This window comes from Pelobates fuscus, chromosome 13 (assembly GCF_036172605.1).
Source record: "Pelobates fuscus isolate aPelFus1 chromosome 13, aPelFus1.pri, whole genome shotgun sequence".
In the NCBI taxonomy this organism is placed as follows: Eukaryota; Metazoa; Chordata; class Amphibia; order Anura; family Pelobatidae; genus Pelobates; species Pelobates fuscus.
The window spans coordinates 60105657-60126417 of record NC_086329.1 but is presented as its reverse complement, the minus strand read 5'-3'; the positions used below and the strand labels follow the sequence as shown (position 1 = coordinate 60126417).

Genomic DNA, 20761 nt, shown 5'->3' with positions numbered 1-20761 from the left:
TTTCAAAGGCAACATAACCAATCTGGCAAATTTCAATTTCACTATTGATAAACTTTAAATATATAAAAATAAATATTTTGAAACAGCAATGTCCTACTTGTACTTATAGCCCTATAAATTGCAAAAAAAAAAAGCTTAGAACGTTGTGAAGAATTTCCCTGTATTCTCTGTCTTCATTCGACTATTTCCTCTCCCTGCTACCTAAATGACTTGGCATTTTTTCTGTGTGTGTTCGGTAGATTATTTGTTTTACCGAACAGAGACCACCCTGGGTAGCAATTAGAACGTAGAACACCATGTTGCAACACGAAACCACAAGGTGCTCCTAGGTGGCCGCATTCAGCATACAAACATATGGCGAGAACAAAGGATGGCGGCCGTCTTAAACTCCCGAACGAGTTCCGCCAGCGGAACCTGGTCGTCAAGTGCCTAGAACTGTTTTCGGCATGGCACTCGCACGAACACCCGGTCTTTATGGAAGTCCCGTCTGACCTATTTCTCCTTACAGTACAAGACCAACATTCGGGGGTTTCAATCAACCGAACGAGGGGAGCATTCTCATATAACCAGCAGCATTCTACCTATAGTGGTTTTCGTATATAATTCTGCACGAACGGAGACCGGCTCTTACTACCAATTTCATGGAACTCTAAATCAGATACAACCGCATGGCGAGCCGGTCAAACTTCCACATGATGCGACACGGAAACTACCAAACGGATTTTCGTGCAATTTGGATATGTTACTCCCAGTATCCTCGGCTATCCAGGGATGTTTTTGTATCGTTATATCATGTAAAAAGTATATTTCTAAAAATTTTGAAAATTGTTAATATTTCTGGCCAGCAGATAATTGAGTTTAGTATGTTGCTGAAACTCAATTATCTAGCCTGGCCCAGAGTAGGAGCTTGTACTGTATAAATTAAATGCCTGTTTATTCCAGTAAATCAGTCTTGTTCCAGGATTAAGCTTTGGCTCTTGTGTGGATTATTTGGCGATACCAGCAATATTTATTCCTGTGGATTCCAGGCAATACTCTGCTATTGGGTAAAGGAATACTAGACGGTGATACCAGTTACTACCATCACAAACATGTTAACATTGAGTATTTCTAAACTCAGGACAAAATTTAGAAACTATTTAGCACAGGTGTTTTTTGGTGGTTGTAGATGCGTAACACTTCTAACATTCTAAAATACTTCATTCTTGCTGGTTACTGTACTGCAATTTGAGCACAAACAGAACTGACAGTAACCAGACCTGAAAAACAAAAATACTGCATTAGAGGTAGACACCAAGCCAAAAAGATAGTAAATATATCACTATATGTCTGTCTTTTGTCTCCATTTGTCTATTTGTCATGCAGTAATTTAACTTGTTACATAACTTATATTGCCAATCTTTTGGATTTTTTTTTCCTATCAAGCTTGGAAAGAAAAAGCCAATTTTCTATGAGGTTATTGCATGTATATAGAAGCATATTAATCCCTCTGTCCTGTTCAGTTAATTATGTATCATTCAGTTTTAAATAAATTAGTGTGTTTAAATAACCTCCACCTTGTAATTTTTTTTTTTAGTAATGCTCCACTCCCATTTGTGTGTATGTGAACTTCCCTTGTATGTCTCCTATCCCCTTACATTTTGTGTACCTTTTAAGTACTACCTATTATGTGTCTCTTAATCTCTCCTTACTACATTGTGTGACTCTTAACTCCCCTTATTGTCATGTGTGTGTGTCTTTCCCCCCTTACCCTTGGTTTGTTTCTTAGCCTCTCCTACCATTTGTGTGTCTATTAACCCTCCACCCAACTACTTGAGTGGCTCATAACATTCTCTCTTATCCCCTGGAGAGCTCTTTATTCCTTTACGGGGGAGCTCTTTATCCCTTATGTGTCAAATCGCCCTCTTGTAGATCTTTTAACCCCCTTACCTCTCGCATGTCTGTTATACTCTGTCTAAAAGGGACAGTCATTGGCAATGAATCCAGAGCAAGGCTATAATTACTGAGTGAAATGAATTGGCCTGTTGTTGTTTTTTTTTTTTTTTGGAGCATTGCATATCTGATAAAACTAGAACTAAAGTTTTGTCACATGCAAAATAGAGGGGGGCAAGTTCCTATGCATGCATTTTAAAAGTGTCTTCACTGGGTAAGCAGAATCACCAATCACTCCAAATACACAGCATATGAATGAAAAATTATTAGTAAATATAATTTACTTACACCTACATGATGAACAAAATAGAAGTCGCCAGAGGTAGATCTCCATATGTCGTTAAAAAGCATCATAGGATTTTTAATTCAGCAACACATGTAACTACTTTCAGGCCACTGCTTCAATGTATCATATGAGCCAAACAAAGAAATGTTCAGCCCAAAAACACACTATATCTATTTGCTATTACTATTTATCATCTTTACCGAATCGTAAGTTGAAGTTCGTGACTCATTGGGAAAATGATTTGCAATTACAAATAGAAATATCAGAAGGGTACAAAAAAAGAGATGCTCTCAAAAGTATGATGTTCCACTTATTTAGAAAATCATCTTAAAGTTGTATATAGATGGTACTTAGTACCTACCAGGCTTAAAAAAAATATTCCCATCTACATCAGACTTATGCTGGAAACAATGTGGGGAAATTAGTAATATGTATCATATTTGGTGGACTTATTTTATCCTCTCGTTTATACGAGATTGTCCCCACAATCACAAAATTGTCACCAAAATTATGCTTATTCAAAATGCTTCCAAATTTCTTAAACAAGGTCAAAAAATTAGTTATATCTCATATTTTAATAGCTGCTAAATCCTTGATACCCAGATATTGGAAAAAGGTTGCATTACCATCTAGAGGAGAAGTTATACATTTTATCAGAGAAAAAAAAGATTATGAATTTCCTTTAAGACCTCCTTCCATATTTTTTTGCGAATGTGAGCTATATATGGAACATGTGATATTCAAAAATAAACAAATAATAGAGAGAGGTGGATTTATTTTCTCAGCATGGATACTTTAAAACATTTTTATTTATTATTTAATTATTTTCTTCTTGATGAACATATTTTTGTTGTCATGTCCCTGAGCAGGTCAGAGAGGAGACGATTGCCAGGATTATTGGTTGAAACTTTGTCTTTTTAGACATAACAATTTACATGAAATAAAGAATTAAGGCAATATGCCACACACAGGATACTTTGAGAGTAAAACAGAATAAAGGCAATATGCCACAAACATGATATCTTGAGAGTAAATGAATAAAGTATTTTATATACAAGTAGGTTTGACGTTATTCCCAAGTAGATTAATAGTTTGTGGAATGTCACACTGCAGCCAGGTTCAGGATGATACAGGGTTGAAATAGTTAGTATTAGGTACTTTCAGTATAATATAGTACAGGTTGCTTACAGGATTATGCAGAGTAGCAGTAGTTGAGACAGGTAAGTACTTCCAGAATACTGTAATACAGGTTGCTTACAGGATCATGCAGTGTTGCAGCAGTTGAAGCAGTTAAGGATCTTCAATATGGTAGATCAAGTAGGTAAGTCTCTTCAGATCGAAATAATGCAGATAAATACAGGATGTTTTCAGGAGCCAGGATCAGAAGTTCTATGTCAGAACACTGACTTCAATGTCAAGGCACTGTTGTGTGCAGGGTGTAGACTTATGAAGCCTCCTCATTATTCAATACAGATGAGGATGTTAAAGTGAGTGAAGAGTAGTGATGTCCCGAACGGTTCGCAGGCGAATAGTTCCTGGCGAACATAGCTTGTTCGCGTTCACCACGGATGGCGAACATATGCAATGTTCGGTCCACCCCCTATTGGTCATCATTGAGCAAACTTTGACCCTGCACCTCACAGTCAGCAGACACATTCCAGCCAATCAGCAGCAGACCTCCCTCCCAGACCCTCCCACCTCCTAGACAGCAAACAATTTAGATTAATTCTGAAGCTGCATTCAATTTTTTTTTGTATTTCTTTTGTTTGTGTTTATTATACATTATCCTCCATAGCCAGTAACCTGTGTTTATTATACATTATCCCCATAGCCAGTAACCTGTGTTTATTATACATTATCCCCCCATAGCCAGTAACCTGTGTTTATTATACATTATCCCCCCCATAGCCAGTAACCTGTGTTTATTATACATTATCCTCCCATAGCCAGTAACCTGAGTGTAATATAGAGATACTGTGTGTAATACAGAGATACTGAGTGTAATACAGGGATACTGTGTGTAATATAGAGATACTGTGTGTAATACAGAGTGTGATAAAGTGAAGGCAGAGAGGCCTTCTAACCCCAGGGGGTACGTGTAGTTTTTGTGTTGCACAACACAAAGCTTTGTTTAGTTATGGGCCCCTGGGGTGGAGTATTTGGAGAGAAGGGTGGGCCAATGCTCCACTCCACAGTTTAGTGGTTTTCTTGGGAGGCAAAGATCCAGGCCAGGGTTTTTTGGACTGTCTCCAACCCACTGCTCAGCTGCAGATGATCAGCTGTAGCAGTGGGAATAAACCACTCCCTGCTAGGCAGGTACAGGGGGATTGCTGGCTTCCTCTCAGGAAGCAGGTAGGAGAGAGGGTGTTCTCTCCAGTAAGAGAGTCAAGGAGACTAGGCGCTGGGAGTGCTGGCTTGGAGCACTAGGAGTGCGGAAGGAAGCAGTCAAGGCTGGCTTGAAGCACTGGAGTGCTGAGAGCGGACAAATACACTAGGTTGGTGAAACCCACAAATTTTGTTATAGTTTAACCCCTGATAGATAGGGAATCTGATGTGAGTTAGTGCTCAGATGAGCTAGGCTTTCTGTTGTAGGGATTTGTGTTACATCATTGCATTTATGTTTCGTTTGCTGCTGCCTGATGTGTAAGTTTACAAATAAAGTTGCCGGGATTATAAGAAAATAAAAGGACTGTGCATGTTTTTGCCCTAGAGGACCGTGCTATCTACTAACAAGGATCACAATATGGTGGAGGATGCGGGCACAGTAGCACATTGAGGGTCTGTGGGTGTGCCAGTCATCCGTGGGTCTGCTTATTGAGGACTTTTATTTTGGCAGTCCTGCTAATCGAATAAAAAGCACTGTACCTTTAAGACTGTTACCTGCGTGGTGCTATAATGGAGGACCTGCTGAAGGCTCTGGTACAGGCAAATGCTGTACAACAGGAGGCTAACAGGAGAGCTGCAGAAAACAGTGCAGCCCTACAGCAACTGGTGCTGGCCCAGGCAGAGGGTGCTAAAGTCCTGGCCAAAACACAAATGGAGTGCACTGAGTCCTTGGTGAAACAGCTTGTTGTGACACAAGCGGAGATGTTTAAAGTAGCCCGTGAGGAGCAGAAGAATCAGAAGGGAGAACAAGACAAACTGATAACTGAAGTTGACAAGTGTTTATATGAGAATCAAAACATTGCAGCTTCACGTGAAAGCCTCAAACTTGCTCTGAGTGACATCACAACAGATGAAGTCTTAGAAAAAGAGTTGGAAACAAAAACATTTTCAAGCTCAGAAACTGAATGTTGCATGTTTCAAGAGAAAGCTGGAAAGACATTTGGAAACAGAAAGGTACTGATAAATCTTCCCAAGGCAACAAATGGAGAAAGAAAGACTGTGACTGAGGCCAGTAGTGTAAAGTCGGTTTGTGCTATAAAGAAAGAGATAAGTAAAAATACACCATGTAAAGGTGAAAAGACTAAAGCATGCAGAAACATCCTAAAGAAAACTGCAAAGATGAGAAAAAGATTTATGCAAGGTCGAATGTTGGTGGTAAGAAAAAAACACCCAGAAGGCGTAAGTAAAGCTAGTGTATACAGCCATGGAAAGAAACATGAAGCAGAAGCCGCTGATGTACACCCAAGTGAACAAGTTAAAGCCATGAAAAGCAGACTGACTTGGGGAGTCAGAGAAGACAACAGCAAAGGAGCTGAGCTTAATAGAGAGAAGCAAGGCACCCCAGTTGAGTATAACAATGCGGTGCACTGTTTAGTAGCCGAGGCTACCCAAGAATGTCGACCAGCTGTTGAACAGTTGGGCAGAGAAGTAGTGGCAAAACAAAGTCACAATAAGAAAGGCAATGTAGCCGCTTCTGATCTAAGCCAAGAGAAAGCGACTGTTACAGAACCATGCTGTGATGAAAAAATGGGCACTTCCGCAGCTAAGCCAAACCAAGGCGAAAATGATATAGTAGATGACATTGGCGTAGCAGGACAAAATAATTCAGAGACACCTGGTAGTGCTACAAAGACTTTAAATGATTGTCCGGGAGCCGTAGAACTGGATCTGCTGGCAAAGGCTACTGCTACAAGGCCTGGGCGCACTGACTACCTGGAACAGCTGCCAGATTCTGGGAGCACAGCCATGGAATTAAAGGCGGAGCTCGGAATGCCTGACTGCCTGTTTGATACCGGGGCTGTCATGACCCAGCAAGAGGCCATGACTGCATCTCTGCACACCCCCGAGGGAGCAGGGAGACCGCCAGACAGCCCAGAGGAAAGCATTGCTGACATTGGGAGGTGGTGTCAGGGTACCTGAGGTCTCTACCTCCGAGAGAGGCAGAGACTTAGACGTCTATCCGTCCGGACGGGCTGTTTCCTCTGTTCCTCGCGGTCCTCCCGGTCACGTAAACGCCGGCCGCGAGGGAGTCACTTCCTTTTGTAGCAGGACGTCCGGAAACCGACGTCATGACGCCAGCCCGGAACGACCTGTCACTCAATCCTTTAGAGACTAATCAGATCTCGTCGGAGGCGTGTCTCTCCCTCCGAGCCAGGGTATTTAAACTTGCTTCTTCCATTTGCTCATTGCCCTGTCGTGGTTCTAGCCTGTCTAGTCACACAGTGCTCTGGTATTTTCTGTTATCCCTTTGGTTCCGACCCGGCTTGTTTGACTTACTCTGTTTACCTCTGTTATCCTTGACCCGGCTTGTTCCTCGCTTTCCTGTCCTCTCGTTCCCTCGACCTCGGCTTGTCTCTGACCATTCTCTATACTCTCCGTACGTTAGTCCGGCCATTCTAAGGTCCGGTATACGTATCCTGTACCTGTTTGTACTCTGCGTGTTGGATCCCTGTCCCGATCCTGACATTACGACAGGGCCAATGGATCCTGCAAGTACAAACAGTCAGCTTGGTCCTTCTGATCCTAGGTTCGAAGCCATGGAGCACAGAATGGATCAGATGGCGCTAGCACTACAGGCATTATTGTCTCGTGCTAATAACCCGCCAGAGGAGACGCGTACTACTTCTATTTCTCCTGTGAGCTCAGGCTTAGAGGTAGCCACTGTAGTTGCCTCTTCCCGTATTACACCACCAGTACGTTATGGTGGTTCACCTGAGAAGTGTTGTGGTTTCCTTAACCAGATCAGTATCCACTTTGAATTACAACCTCGCTCCTATCCTACAGATAGGGCAAAGGTTGGATTTATTATCACCTTACTCATTGAGAAAGCTCTGAGATGGGCCAACCCACTATGGGAGAACGATAACCCGTTAGTATATAACTATAATGCCTTTGTAGCTGCCTTTAGAAGAACTTTTGACCCCTCTGGTAGAAAGGTCAATGCAGCCAGATTACTGTTGCGCCTGAGACAGGAGAACCGAACTCTCGTGGATTATGCACTAGAGTTCAGGTCTCTGGCGTCAGAAGTTAAGTGGAATGAGCAGGCTTATATAGATGTATTTTTGAACGGGCTATCAGACGTAATCCTTGATGAGGTTGCCACTAGAGAACTCCCTGAAAATTTGGAGGATTTAATTTCGTTCATTTCTCGTATTGATGAGCGTTTAAGAGAGAGACAAAACACTCGAGAGAGGAACCTTAGACCTTCCTTTAAATTAGCTCCCGCATTTCAAAGTCCTGATTCCACTACCATGTATTGTGGAGTCAGAGGTCACTTACGCCTGAATTGTCCTAATCGTTCGGGAAACGCTCGCACCTAAGTTTCTCTAGAGGACAGGCCTTGGGTGTTTCTATTTTGTCCTCTACTCATAATTATAAAGATCACAGGCTTCTGCTACCAGTTTCTTTAACTTGGGAGAAGGGAGTACTAAAGACTATGGCTTTGATAGATTCCGGAGCTGCTGAGAATTTTATCGACCAAGCCTTTGCTACTAAACACACTGTCCCATCCCAGTTAAGGGATACACCCTTGGCCGTTGAGGCCATAGATGGTAGACCTTTACTTGAGCCTGTTATCTCCCGTGAGACTATACCCGTTAACTTAACTGTTGGTATCTTACACGAGGAGAACTTATCACTTATGCTCATTTCGTCCCCTTCGGTCCCCATAGTCCTGGGGTACCCATGGTTAAAAAGACATAACCCTATTATCGATTGGGAGTTAGGGGAGATACTCTCATGGGGTCAGGGCTGCCAGGAGAAGTGTTTACGCAGGGTTTCCCCATTGGCTGTAATAAACACACCGGGTAGTTCCACTCAGTCTACAGAGGGACAGATACCGTTCATCTACCAGGACTTAAAAGCAGTATTCGACAAGAAGAATGCCGATACCTTACCTCCACACAGGTCATTTGATTGTAAAATTAAGCTTTTACCTGGTACTATGCCTTCGAGGGGCAATGTATATCCTCTATCCACTCAAGAGAACTCAGTTCTAGAGGAATATATTCGTGAGAATCTAGAAAAAGGATTCATTAGGAGATCCTCTTCTCCCGCCGGTGCTGGTTTTTTTTTCGTTAAAAAGTAGGATGGCACTTTGAGACCTTGTATTGATTACCGAGGGTTGAATAAGATAACCATCAGAAATGCCTATCCCATTCCTTTGATTACCGAGCTGTTTGATCGTTTAAAGGGCTCTAAAATTTTCACCAAGTTAGATCTCAGAGGGGCGTATAACTTGGTGAGAATCCAGGATGGACACGAGTGGATGACAGCTTTCAATACCCGTTATGGTCACTATGAATACACGGTTATGCCATTTGGTCTTTGTAATGCTCCGGCAGTCTTTCAGGATTTGATTAATGAAGTTCTTAGGGAGTTTCAACATGATTGTGTCATTGTATACCTGGATGACATACTTATACACTCTAGGGAGATTGAGACCCACCACAGACAAGTCAGAAAGGTATTGCTCAAACTTCTGCAACATGGCCTATACTGTAAATTGGAGAAATGCAGTTTTGACCAGTCTCAGATAGACTTTCTTGGGTACGTGATTTCTGGGGAAGGCTTTAAGATGGATCCTGACAAACTCCAATCTATTTTAGATTGGCCATTGCCTAAGGGACTCAAGGCTATTCAGAGGTTTATTGGTTTCTCTAATTATTATAGGCGCTTTATTAAGGGATACTCTTCTATTATTGCGCCTATTACCAATATGACCAAACAAGGGGCTAATACTAAGACCTGGTCTACTGAGGCTCTTGTTGCTTTCAAGACGCTCAAGGAACTTTTTGCCTCTGCCCCAATTTTGGTTCATCCTGATACGACTCTGCCGTTCCTACTCGAGGTTGATGCCTCTGAGACGGGAGTAGGAGCTGTCCTGTCACAAAGGTTAGGGGTGGACAAACCGTTACACCCTTGTGGGTTTTTCTCTAAGAAACTATCTGGTCCTGAAAGCAGATATGACATCGGTGACAGGGAACTGTTAGCGGTCATTATGGCTCTTAAGGAGTGGAGGCATTTATTAGAGGGGACCTTACATCCTGTTACTATTTTAATGGATCACAAGAACTTGTCCTATATTGGGGAGGCTAAACGCCTATCCGCCAGGCAGGCTCGTTGGTCCCTATTCCTGACTCACTTCAATTATGTGCTTACTTATAGACCTGGTTCTAAGAACTCCAAAGCCGATGCTTTATCTCGCCAATATGAACCGTCCACTATAGTTGAGCCAGTTCTTTCCTCGATAGTTCCTAAATGTAATATCATCGCTAACACGAATCTCAGGATTCATTCTCCGTTGCTTACTGAGATCATAAAGTTACAACATCTAGCTCCTAAACAGACTCCTGGGGATAGACACTTCGTTCCTCCTGCTCTCCAACTGGAAGTGTTGCGGTGTTTCCACAACAGCAAGGTAGCTGGGCATCCTGGCATTCGCAAGACGTATGCTTTAATCTCCAAAGATTTCTGGTGGCCTGCTTTGCGTAAGGATATTAAAGATTTCATCGACACTTGTGAGGTCTGTACTAAGACTAAGCAACCTCATACGCTTCCATGTGGATTTCTGCATCCCTTAGAGGTTCCAGAGAAACCATGGTCCTGTTTAGCTATGGACTTCATTGTCGATTTGCCTATCTCTAGGAAGACAGACTGTCATCCTCACCGTGGTTGACAGATTCACCAAGATGGCTCACTTCGTTCCTCTGCCTAAACTCCCGTCTTCACCCGAATTGGCAGAGATATTCGCTAGGGAGATTTTTCGTTTACATGGGATACCCTCCCAAATTGTATCTGACAGAGGTTCCCAATTTGTTTCCCGTTTTTGGAGGTCCTTCTGCTCTCAACTGGGTATCAAATTGAATTTCTCTTCTGCCTATCATCCTCAGTCTAACGGAGCTGCTGAACGCACCAACCAAAAAATTGAACAATATTTACGTTGTTTTGTTTCTGAACACCAGGACGATTGGGTTGGTTTGATTCCTTGGGCGGAGTTTGCACACAACAATCTCGTTTGTGATTCTACTCATTCAAGCCCCTTCTTCATGAATTATGGCTTTCATCCATCTATTCTTCCCTCGGCATCCCCTTCCCAAGGGATACCGTCGGTTGATGTTCATGTTGCCAATTTGAGGAAGTTGTGGGATCAGACTCGACAAATTCTTCTGCACAATTCTATGCTGGTTAAGAAACACGCCGATAAACGTAGAAGGGCGGCTCCGGTGTTTGTTCCAGGTGATAGAGTATGGTTGAGTACAAGAAACATCCGTTTAAAAGTACCTTCCATGAAATTCGCTCCTCGTTATATTGGACCTTACAGGGTGCTGACTCGGATTAACCCTGTTGCGTATCGTCTAGCTCTTCCAACTGCCTTACGCATCCCTAACTCATTTCATGTTTCATTGCTGAAACCACTAGTCTGCAACAGATTTTCCTCCACAACGTCCTCTCCTCGCTCTGTTCAGGTGGAGGGTCAGGAGGAGTATGAGGTTAACTCTATTATCGATTCTCGAATCTCCCGGGGGAGAGTACAATATCTGGTCGATTGGAAGGGATATGGTCCTGAGGAGAGGAGTTGGGTACCTCAAGAGGATGTTCATGCTCCTCGTCTCCGCAGGGCGTTTCACTCCCGCTTCCCATCTCGTCCCGGTTCCTTCCGCCCGGTGGGCGTATCTGAGAGGGGGGGTACTGTCAGGGTACCTGAGGTCTCTACCTCCGAGAGAGGCAGAGACTTAGACGTCTATCCGTCCGGACGGGCTGTTTCCTCTGTTCCTCGCGGTCCTCCCGGTCACGTAAACGCCGGCCGCGAGGGAGTCACTTCCTTTTGTAGCAGGACGTCCGGAAACCGACGTCATGACGCCAGCCCGGAACGACCTGTCACTCAATCCTTTAGAGACTAATCAGATCTCGTCGGAGGCGTGTCTCTCCCTCCGAGCCAGGGTATTTAAACTTGCTTCTTCCATTTGCTCATTGCCCTGTCGTGGTTCTAGCCTGTCTAGTCACACAGTGCTCTGGTATTTTCTGTTATCCCTTTGGTTCCGACCCGGCTTGTTTGACTTACTCTGTTTACCTCTGTTATCCTTGACCCGGCTTGTTCCTCGCTTTCCTGTCCTCTCGTTCCCTCGACCTCGGCTTGTCTCTGACCATTCTCTATACTCTCCGTACGTTAGTCCGGCCATTCTAAGGTCCGGTATACGTATCCTGTACCTGTTTGTACTCTGCGTGTTGGATCCCTGTCCCGATCCTGACATTACGACAGGGCCAATGGATCCTGCAAGTACAAACAGTCAGCTTGGTCCTTCTGATCCTAGGTTCGAAGCCATGGAGCACAGAATGGATCAGATGGCGCTAGCACTACAGGCATTATTGTCTCGTGCTAATAACCCGCCAGAGGAGACGCGTACTACTTCTATTTCTCCTGTGAGCTCAGGCTTAGAGGTAGCCACTGTAGTTGCCTCTTCCCGTATTACACCACCAGTACGTTATGGTGGTTCACCTGAGAAGTGTTGTGGTTTCCTTAACCAGATCAGTATCCACTTTGAATTACAACCTCGCTCCTATCCTACAGATAGGGCAAAGGTTGGATTTATTATCACCTTACTCATTGAGAAAGCTCTGAGATGGGCCAACCCACTATGGGAGAACGATAACCCGTTAGTATATAACTATAATGCCTTTGTAGCTGCCTTTAGAAGAACTTTTGACCCCTCTGGTAGAAAGGTCAATGCAGCCAGATTACTGTTGCGCCTGAGACAGGAGAACCGAACTCTCGTGGATTATGCACTAGAGTTCAGGTCTCTGGCGTCAGAAGTTAAGTGGAATGAGCAGGCTTATATAGATGTATTTTTGAACGGGCTATCAGACGTAATCCTTGATGAGGTTGCCACTAGAGAACTCCCTGAAAATTTGGAGGATTTAATTTCGTTCATTTCTCGTATTGATGAGCGTTTAAGAGAGAGACAAAACACTCGAGAGAGGAACCTTAGACCTTCCTTTAAATTAGCTCCCGCATTTCAAAGTCCTGATTCCACTACCATGTATTGTGGAGTCAGAGGTCACTTACGCCTGAATTGTCCTAATCGTTCGGGAAACGCTCGCACCTAAGTTTCTCTAGAGGACAGGCCTTGGGTGTTTCTATTTTGTCCTCTACTCATAATTATAAAGATCACAGGCTTCTGCTACCAGTTTCTTTAACTTGGGAGAAGGGAGTACTAAAGACTATGGCTTTGATAGATTCCGGAGCTGCTGAGAATTTTATCGACCAAGCCTTTGCTACTAAACACACTGTCCCATCCCAGTTAAGGGATACACCCTTGGCCGTTGAGGCCATAGATGGTAGACCTTTACTTGAGCCTGTTATCTCCCGTGAGACTATACCCGTTAACTTAACTGTTGGTATCTTACACGAGGAGAACTTATCACTTATGCTCATTTCGTCCCCTTCGGTCCCCATAGTCCTGGGGTACCCATGGTTAAAAAGACATAACCCTATTATCGATTGGGAGTTAGGGGAGATACTCTCATGGGGTCAGGGCTGCCAGGAGAAGTGTTTACGCAGGGTTTCCCCATTGGCTGTAATAAACACACCGGGTAGTTCCACTCAGTCTACAGAGGGACAGATACCGTTCATCTACCAGGACTTAAAAGCAGTATTCGACAAGAAGAATGCCGATACCTTACCTCCACACAGGTCATTTGATTGTAAAATTAAGCTTTTACCTGGTACTATGCCTTCGAGGGGCAATGTATATCCTCTATCCACTCAAGAGAACTCAGTTCTAGAGGAATATATTCGTGAGAATCTAGAAAAAGGATTCATTAGGAGATCCTCTTCTCCCGCCGGTGCTGGTTTTTTTTTCGTTAAAAAGTAGGATGGCACTTTGAGACCTTGTATTGATTACCGAGGGTTGAATAAGATAACCATCAGAAATGCCTATCCCATTCCTTTGATTACCGAGCTGTTTGATCGTTTAAAGGGCTCTAAAATTTTCACCAAGTTAGATCTCAGAGGGGCGTATAACTTGGTGAGAATCCAGGATGGACACGAGTGGATGACAGCTTTCAATACCCGTTATGGTCACTATGAATACACGGTTATGCCATTTGGTCTTTGTAATGCTCCGGCAGTCTTTCAGGATTTGATTAATGAAGTTCTTAGGGAGTTTCAACATGATTGTGTCATTGTATACCTGGATGACATACTTATACACTCTAGGGAGATTGAGACCCACCACAGACAAGTCAGAAAGGTATTGCTCAAACTTCTGCAACATGGCCTATACTGTAAATTGGAGAAATGCAGTTTTGACCAGTCTCAGATAGACTTTCTTGGGTACGTGATTTCTGGGGAAGGCTTTAAGATGGATCCTGACAAACTCCAATCTATTTTAGATTGGCCATTGCCTAAGGGACTCAAGGCTATTCAGAGGTTTATTGGTTTCTCTAATTATTATAGGCGCTTTATTAAGGGATACTCTTCTATTATTGCGCCTATTACCAATATGACCAAACAAGGGGCTAATACTAAGACCTGGTCTACTGAGGCTCTTGTTGCTTTCAAGACGCTCAAGGAACTTTTTGCCTCTGCCCCAATTTTGGTTCATCCTGATACGACTCTGCCGTTCCTACTCGAGGTTGATGCCTCTGAGACGGGAGTAGGAGCTGTCCTGTCACAAAGGTTAGGGGTGGACAAACCGTTACACCCTTGTGGGTTTTTCTCTAAGAAACTATCTGGTCCTGAAAGCAGATATGACATCGGTGACAGGGAACTGTTAGCGGTCATTATGGCTCTTAAGGAGTGGAGGCATTTATTAGAGGGGACCTTACATCCTGTTACTATTTTAATGGATCACAAGAACTTGTCCTATATTGGGGAGGCTAAACGCCTATCCGCCAGGCAGGCTCGTTGGTCCCTATTCCTGACTCACTTCAATTATGTGCTTACTTATAGACCTGGTTCTAAGAACTCCAAAGCCGATGCTTTATCTCTTCCATTTGCTCATTGCCCTGTCGTGGTTCTAGCCTGTCTAGTCACACAGTGCTCTGGTATTTTCTGTTATCCCTTTGGTTCCGACCCGGCTTGTTTGACTTACTCTGTTTACCTCTGTTATCCTTGACCCGGCTTGTTCCTCGCTTACCTGTCCTCTCGTTCCCTCGACCTCGGCTTGTCTCTGACCATTCTCTATACTCTCCGTACGTTAGTCCGGCCATTCTAAGGTCCGGTATATGTATCCTGTACCTGTTTGTACTCTGCGTGTTGGATCCCTGTCCCGATCCTGACAGGTGGCCACTCAAGGCCGAGCAAGCAGAGGGAAAACCTAAAGGAAGAAAACTGTACTATAGTTTTACGCATCGCTCCTACATTCCTTAGATTTGGCTCTTTTGAAATATTCAAGAAAACTGATGAATTAACAGGCAGAAGGGGTCCTAGTGTCAACAGAAATGATGTTCGCATCCAAATGATTGATTATGTTATCAGTACGTTCTATCCAGACATTCAGAATACACATGCAGAGCACAAGATTGAACAAAATGCTGCTTTCTTCAAAGAGATAACCAGGAGGACTGCCAGGCTTGTTGCAGAGTGGCCGTGTGTTGTGGCAGTGCGTCTTAAATACTGATAACATGAGCATTGTTGGGATTACTATTGATTATGGCCCATATGGATTCATGGACAGGTATGATCCAGATCACATACCTTTTGGGTATGATCCAGATCACATTTGCAATGGGTCAGATAACATGGGTCGTTATGCCTACAACAAGCAACCAGAATTCTGTAAGTGGAACTTGGGAAAGCTCGCTGAGTCGCTGGTACCAGAGCTCCCGGTAGAAATCAGTCAAAGTATAATTGATGAGGAGTATGATTCAGAGTTTCAGAGGTGGTATATGCAGAAGATGCGAAAGAAGCTTGGCCTGATTCAAGCAGAGCTCGAGGAGGACAGCCGTCTTATCTCAGACCTGTTGGAAACCATGAACAAAACGGGAGCAGATTTTACAAATACTTTCCGAGTGCTCAGCAAGTATGCTGTGAATTTCGTCAGCGCAGAGGATTTTCTAGATATTCTAACTGAGCAGTACGCTTCCTTGGCCGAGTTAAAGGTGGTGTACAAACCCAAAATGGATCCAAGACAACTGTCGTGATGCTGATGTTAGCGCAGAGTAACCCTCAGTTATTTGCTTTGAATGGAACAAAAGCCAACATATATAAGGAGCTTGATCGTATCGAACGCTACAATAAACTGCAAGAGTCCCGTGAAGACCAGCTACTGAGTAATAACTGTGCACTCTGGGAAGAATGGCTTCACAAGTACAGCACTCGGTTGTCAAAAGACCAAGCAACTACTGGGGATAATGATACATTTGTGGCTGAACGTGTGAAAATAATGGACTCTAACAATCCGGTATTTGTGCTCAGAAATTATATTGCTCAAAACGCAATTGATGCAGCTGAGAAGGGAGATTTCAGCGAGGTACAGCGGGTATTGAGAATGTTGGAAAATCCATACGATGTAGAAGTCTCTTTCCAACAATCACCTGATGAGGCAGGCGATGAAGATGATGAGCTTGAAGAAGAAGCTGACTGGATATATAGAAATGCTTTTGCAACACCAACAATATCTCTACAGGAAAGCACGGACTACCTGGAACGTGGACAAGTTGGAGCCACCTTCAGCAGGAAGGGTCCAAGCACTATACAGAAGATCAGAGAGGCCCTAAATTTCATGAGGAATCAGCATTTTGGGGTCCCCTTTATTGCATTCTACAGAAAAGAATATGTGGAACCAGAACTTAACATTAATGACTTGTGGCTTGTGTGGCAGTGGGATGAAAAGTGGACCCAGCTGAAGATTCGAAAGCAGAGTCTTATCCGCCTTTTCCAGAATATGCAGGCTTACCAATATGACCAAATATCTGCAGACCCTGACAAGCCTTTAGCTGATAGAAAAAGGCTAATTACACACCAAGCCTTTGTAAAGTTTGCGCTTGAAAGTTACTCCGACGTTGAGAGATTATCAAATCAGAAGCTGCGGATGTGGAAGCAGATGATGATGATTGAGAGGAACTTGGCTGCTAAGGAGCCACACCGTATTGATCTTCAGCCTAGATCCGCTAACAACCATATTAGCGGGGAAACTGGAAAGAAAGGACAAAACCTGATACTGAGCCTGGGACAATATAAATATGATGGTAGAGTGTACCCAAAAGTCCCATTATGGCTACGAGACCAGACTGAGAAAAAGCTCAGATGCTTCAACTGCCACCTGCAAGGACATATTACATATAACAGTCCTGAGAGTGAAGAGACAATACAATGTGACATAGTATTAAGGGCTCTGCATAGGATTGTATTGACCTGCTTAAAGATGTGTATGGTGACTGGTGGTAGTGTTACAGCACAGTTAAAAGTGGTGATGTTGGAAGGGAATTGTGCACAAGCACTAATTGATTCAGGGAGCGAGGCTACTTTGAAAAGTGTTCTGCTTCAGCCAGAGAAATGTGATATAAGACAAATGTTTAATATTGTATGTACACATGGTGACACCCGCACATACCCCAAGGCAGAGGTAGAGTTTGTCACTGAGGTTGTAAATGTTAAATGCCCTGTAGTACATGCAGCTCAAACGCAAGAGCGTATAAGTAAGGCCAGGTATCTGAGTACCTGGGACCTGGTCATAAGGTATTGGCAGGTTCCCCTGACAGAGAAAGCAAAGGGAAGGACAGCGTTTTCTACTCCCAAGGGGTTATGGCAACATAAAGTACGGCCATTCAGGTTGCATAGTGCACCAGCCCCCTTTCCGCATATAAATAGGATACTTTGGCCCCACAGAGAGAATGCAGCTGCCTACCTTGGTGGTGTGGCGATTCACAGGGTGGACTTGGAAGCACACCTGATGAAGGTCCAGTTAGTTGTGCATAATGTAAGGGCTACCGGTTTGACCGCTAACAAGTGTTATCTAGGATTTGAGGAAGCTAACTATTTGGGTTATCCACTTGGGTGGAGGTTCCTTAAACTACAAGGGAGCAAGGTAGCAGCCATCTACAATAGGCCACTTCCTGTAACTGAGGAGCAAGTCAGGGCTGGTACAGCCCTAGGTGACGTGAATGTTCACGGTTTGTGTTCTAAGGCCGCTCGACCCGGTGGGTCTGAGCTGGGGGGGAGGATATGTGATAAAGTGAAGGCAGAGAGGCCTTCTAACCCCAGGGGGAAGTACGTGTAGTTTTTGTGTTGCACAACACAAAGCTTTGTTTAGTTATGGGCCCCTGGGGTGGAGTATTTGGAGAGAATACTCCACAGTTTAGTGGTTTTCTTGGGAGACAAAGATCCAGGCCAGGGTTTTTGGACTGTCTCCAACCCACTGCTCAGCTGCAGATGATCAGCTGTAGCAGTGGGAATAAACCACTCCCTGCTAGGCAGGTACAGGGGGATTGCTGGCTTCCGCTCAGGAAGCAGGTAGGAGAGAGGGTGTTCTCTCCAGTAAGAGAGTCAAGGAGACTAGGCACTGGGAGTGCTGGCTTGGAGCACTAGGAGTGCGGAAGGAAGCAGTCAAGGCTGGCTTGAAGCACTGGAGTGCTGAGAGCGGACAAATACACTAGGTTGGTGAAACCCACAAATTTTGTTATAGTTTAACCCCTGATAGATAGGGAATCTGATGTGAGTTAGTGCTCAGATGAGCTAGGCTTTTTGTTGTAGGGATTTGTGTTACATCATTGCATTTATGTTTCGTTTGCTGCTGCCTGATGTGTAAATTTACAAATAAAGTTGCCGGGATTATAAGAAAATAAAAGGACTGTGCATGTTTTTGCCCTAGAGGACCGTGCTATCTACTAACAAGGATCACAAGAGATACTGAGCGTAATACAGGGATACAGTGTGTAATACAGGGATACAGTGTGTAATACAGAGATACTGAGTGTAATACAGGGATACTGAGTGTAATACAGGGATACTGTGTGTAATACAGAGATACTGAGTGTAATACAGGGATACTGTGTGTATAGAGATACTGAGTGTAATACAGGGATACTGTGTGTAATATAGAGATAATGAGTGTAATACAGGGATATTGTGTGTAATATAGGAATACTGAGTGTAATACAGGGATACTGTGTGTAATATAGAGATACTGAGTGTAATACAGGGATACTGTGCGTAATATAGAGATACTGAGTGTAATATAGAGATAATGTGTGTAATATAGAGATACTGAGTGTAATACAGGGATACTGAGTGTAATACAGGAATACTGAGTGTAATACAGGGATACTGTGTGTAATACAGGGATACTGAGTGTAATATGGAGATGCTGTGTGTAATACAGGGATACTGTGTGTAATACAGGGATACTGAGTGTAATATAGAGATGCTGTGTGTAATACAGGGATACTGTATGTAATATAGAGATACTGTGTGTAATACAGAGATACTGAGTGTAATACAGGGATACTGTGTGTAATATAGATATACTGAGTGTAATACAGATATACTGAGTGTAATACAGATATACTGAGTGTAATACAGGGATACTGAGTGTAATACAGGGATACTGAGTGTAATACAGGGATACAGTGTGTAATACAGGGATACTGTGTGTAATACAGGGATAATGTGTGTAATACAGGGATACTGTGTGTAATACAGGGATACAGTGTGTAATACAGAGATACTGTGTGTAACACAGAGATACTGAGTGTAATACAGAGATACTGAGTGTAATACAGGGATACTGAGTAATACAGGGATACTGTGTGTAATATAGAGATACTGAGTGTAATACAGGGATACAGTGTGTAATACAGGGATACAGTGTGTAATACAGATATACAGTGTGTAATACAGATATACAGTGTGTAATACAGAGATACTGTGTGTAATACAAGGACTATTAGAGAGGGGCAGTAAATGTAATATAATAGAATTAATGGAGGAAGACATGGAGAGGGGGGCAGTAAATGTAATATAATAGAATTAATGGAGGAAGACAAGGACTAATGGAGAGGGACATGGCACTAAAAGACTGTGTCCACTCTGGGCAGCAGCCAGCTGACCTGTGTGAGTCAGGCTGGGGCTGCCGGGATTGGACAAGGGGGAGATATGTGGCGGGACATCGCCACTAAGTGCCATGTCCCCTGAGTATTCAGAGGTTTGGTTTTATATTTTGTGTCTCCAATATGTACTGTGATGGTTTTCCCTTGTGTATGTCTTGCTATTACTGCATTGCAGAACATTTAAAAGTTGACAGTTGACAGTTAACTCCTGGAGCCATGAATAACAATTGTCAGTTGACTCCCAGGCTATGTGTCGTGTGGTCCTTGGGAATGGGAATTATGCTGTCTGTCCTCCCTTCTGTATGATGAATCCTGAGTACCAGCGCAGAGCCCTTGGATCAAGCAATGCCGCTCCTCTACAAGGCTCCCATTGGCCCACGTCATTCCAGCACCCCCACACACGAACGTTTTGGGGGCGTAGGCATGACGTGGGCCAATCACTGGTGTAACAGTAGTGTACATTAAAAAAAAAAACTAGAAATTTGACTGTGAAATAATAGCAGTCAGTTTCCTTCACACGTGTGCGTTTCAGGGCCTGCCAGGGCACAGTGTCACACCAGCAACTCATATCTGGTAGTGTACAGTTAAAAAAAAAATACAGGGGGCTTGTTGTCACCTTTCGGGGACCCTTGGTGTTGTACGTGGCTGGGTGGAGGAAGAGACCTTCAATGACATCAGTGAGGACAAGGAACGGGACATGGCTAGCTTGGTATCCAACCTTGTGCAAATGGGGAGTTTGCGGTTGTGCAAATGGACTGTTTGCGGTTGTTTGCAGTGCGTTAAATGGGGAGTTTGGTCTGTCACTGTGAAGCGGGTGTAACCCTTACACTACCTGATCGATACAACATCATACCTGATGTTTTAAAGCACGTTATTCCAAACAATTTAGGAATGTTAGGTGATTTATGCCCTTTATGGATTAAAACCAGACTCTGCATCAACTATGTAATTTTCCATGGGAGTTTTGCCATGGATCCCCCTCTGGCATGCCACAGTCCTGGTGTTAGTCCCCTTGAAACAACTTTTCCATCACTAGTGTGGCCAGAAAGAGTCCCTGTGGGTTTTAAAATTCGCTTGCCTTTTGAAGTCTATAGCGGTTCGTCGGGT

At 43.6% G+C, this 20761-nt stretch overlaps 1 protein-coding gene across 1 annotated transcript in view; it reads left to right on the top strand.

Moving 5' to 3' along the window:
- The window catches only part of LOC134583288 (matrix metalloproteinase-18-like), a 278369-nt gene that overhangs the window by 237195 nt on the left and 20413 nt on the right, over positions 1–20761 (top strand). The window lies entirely within an intron of this gene.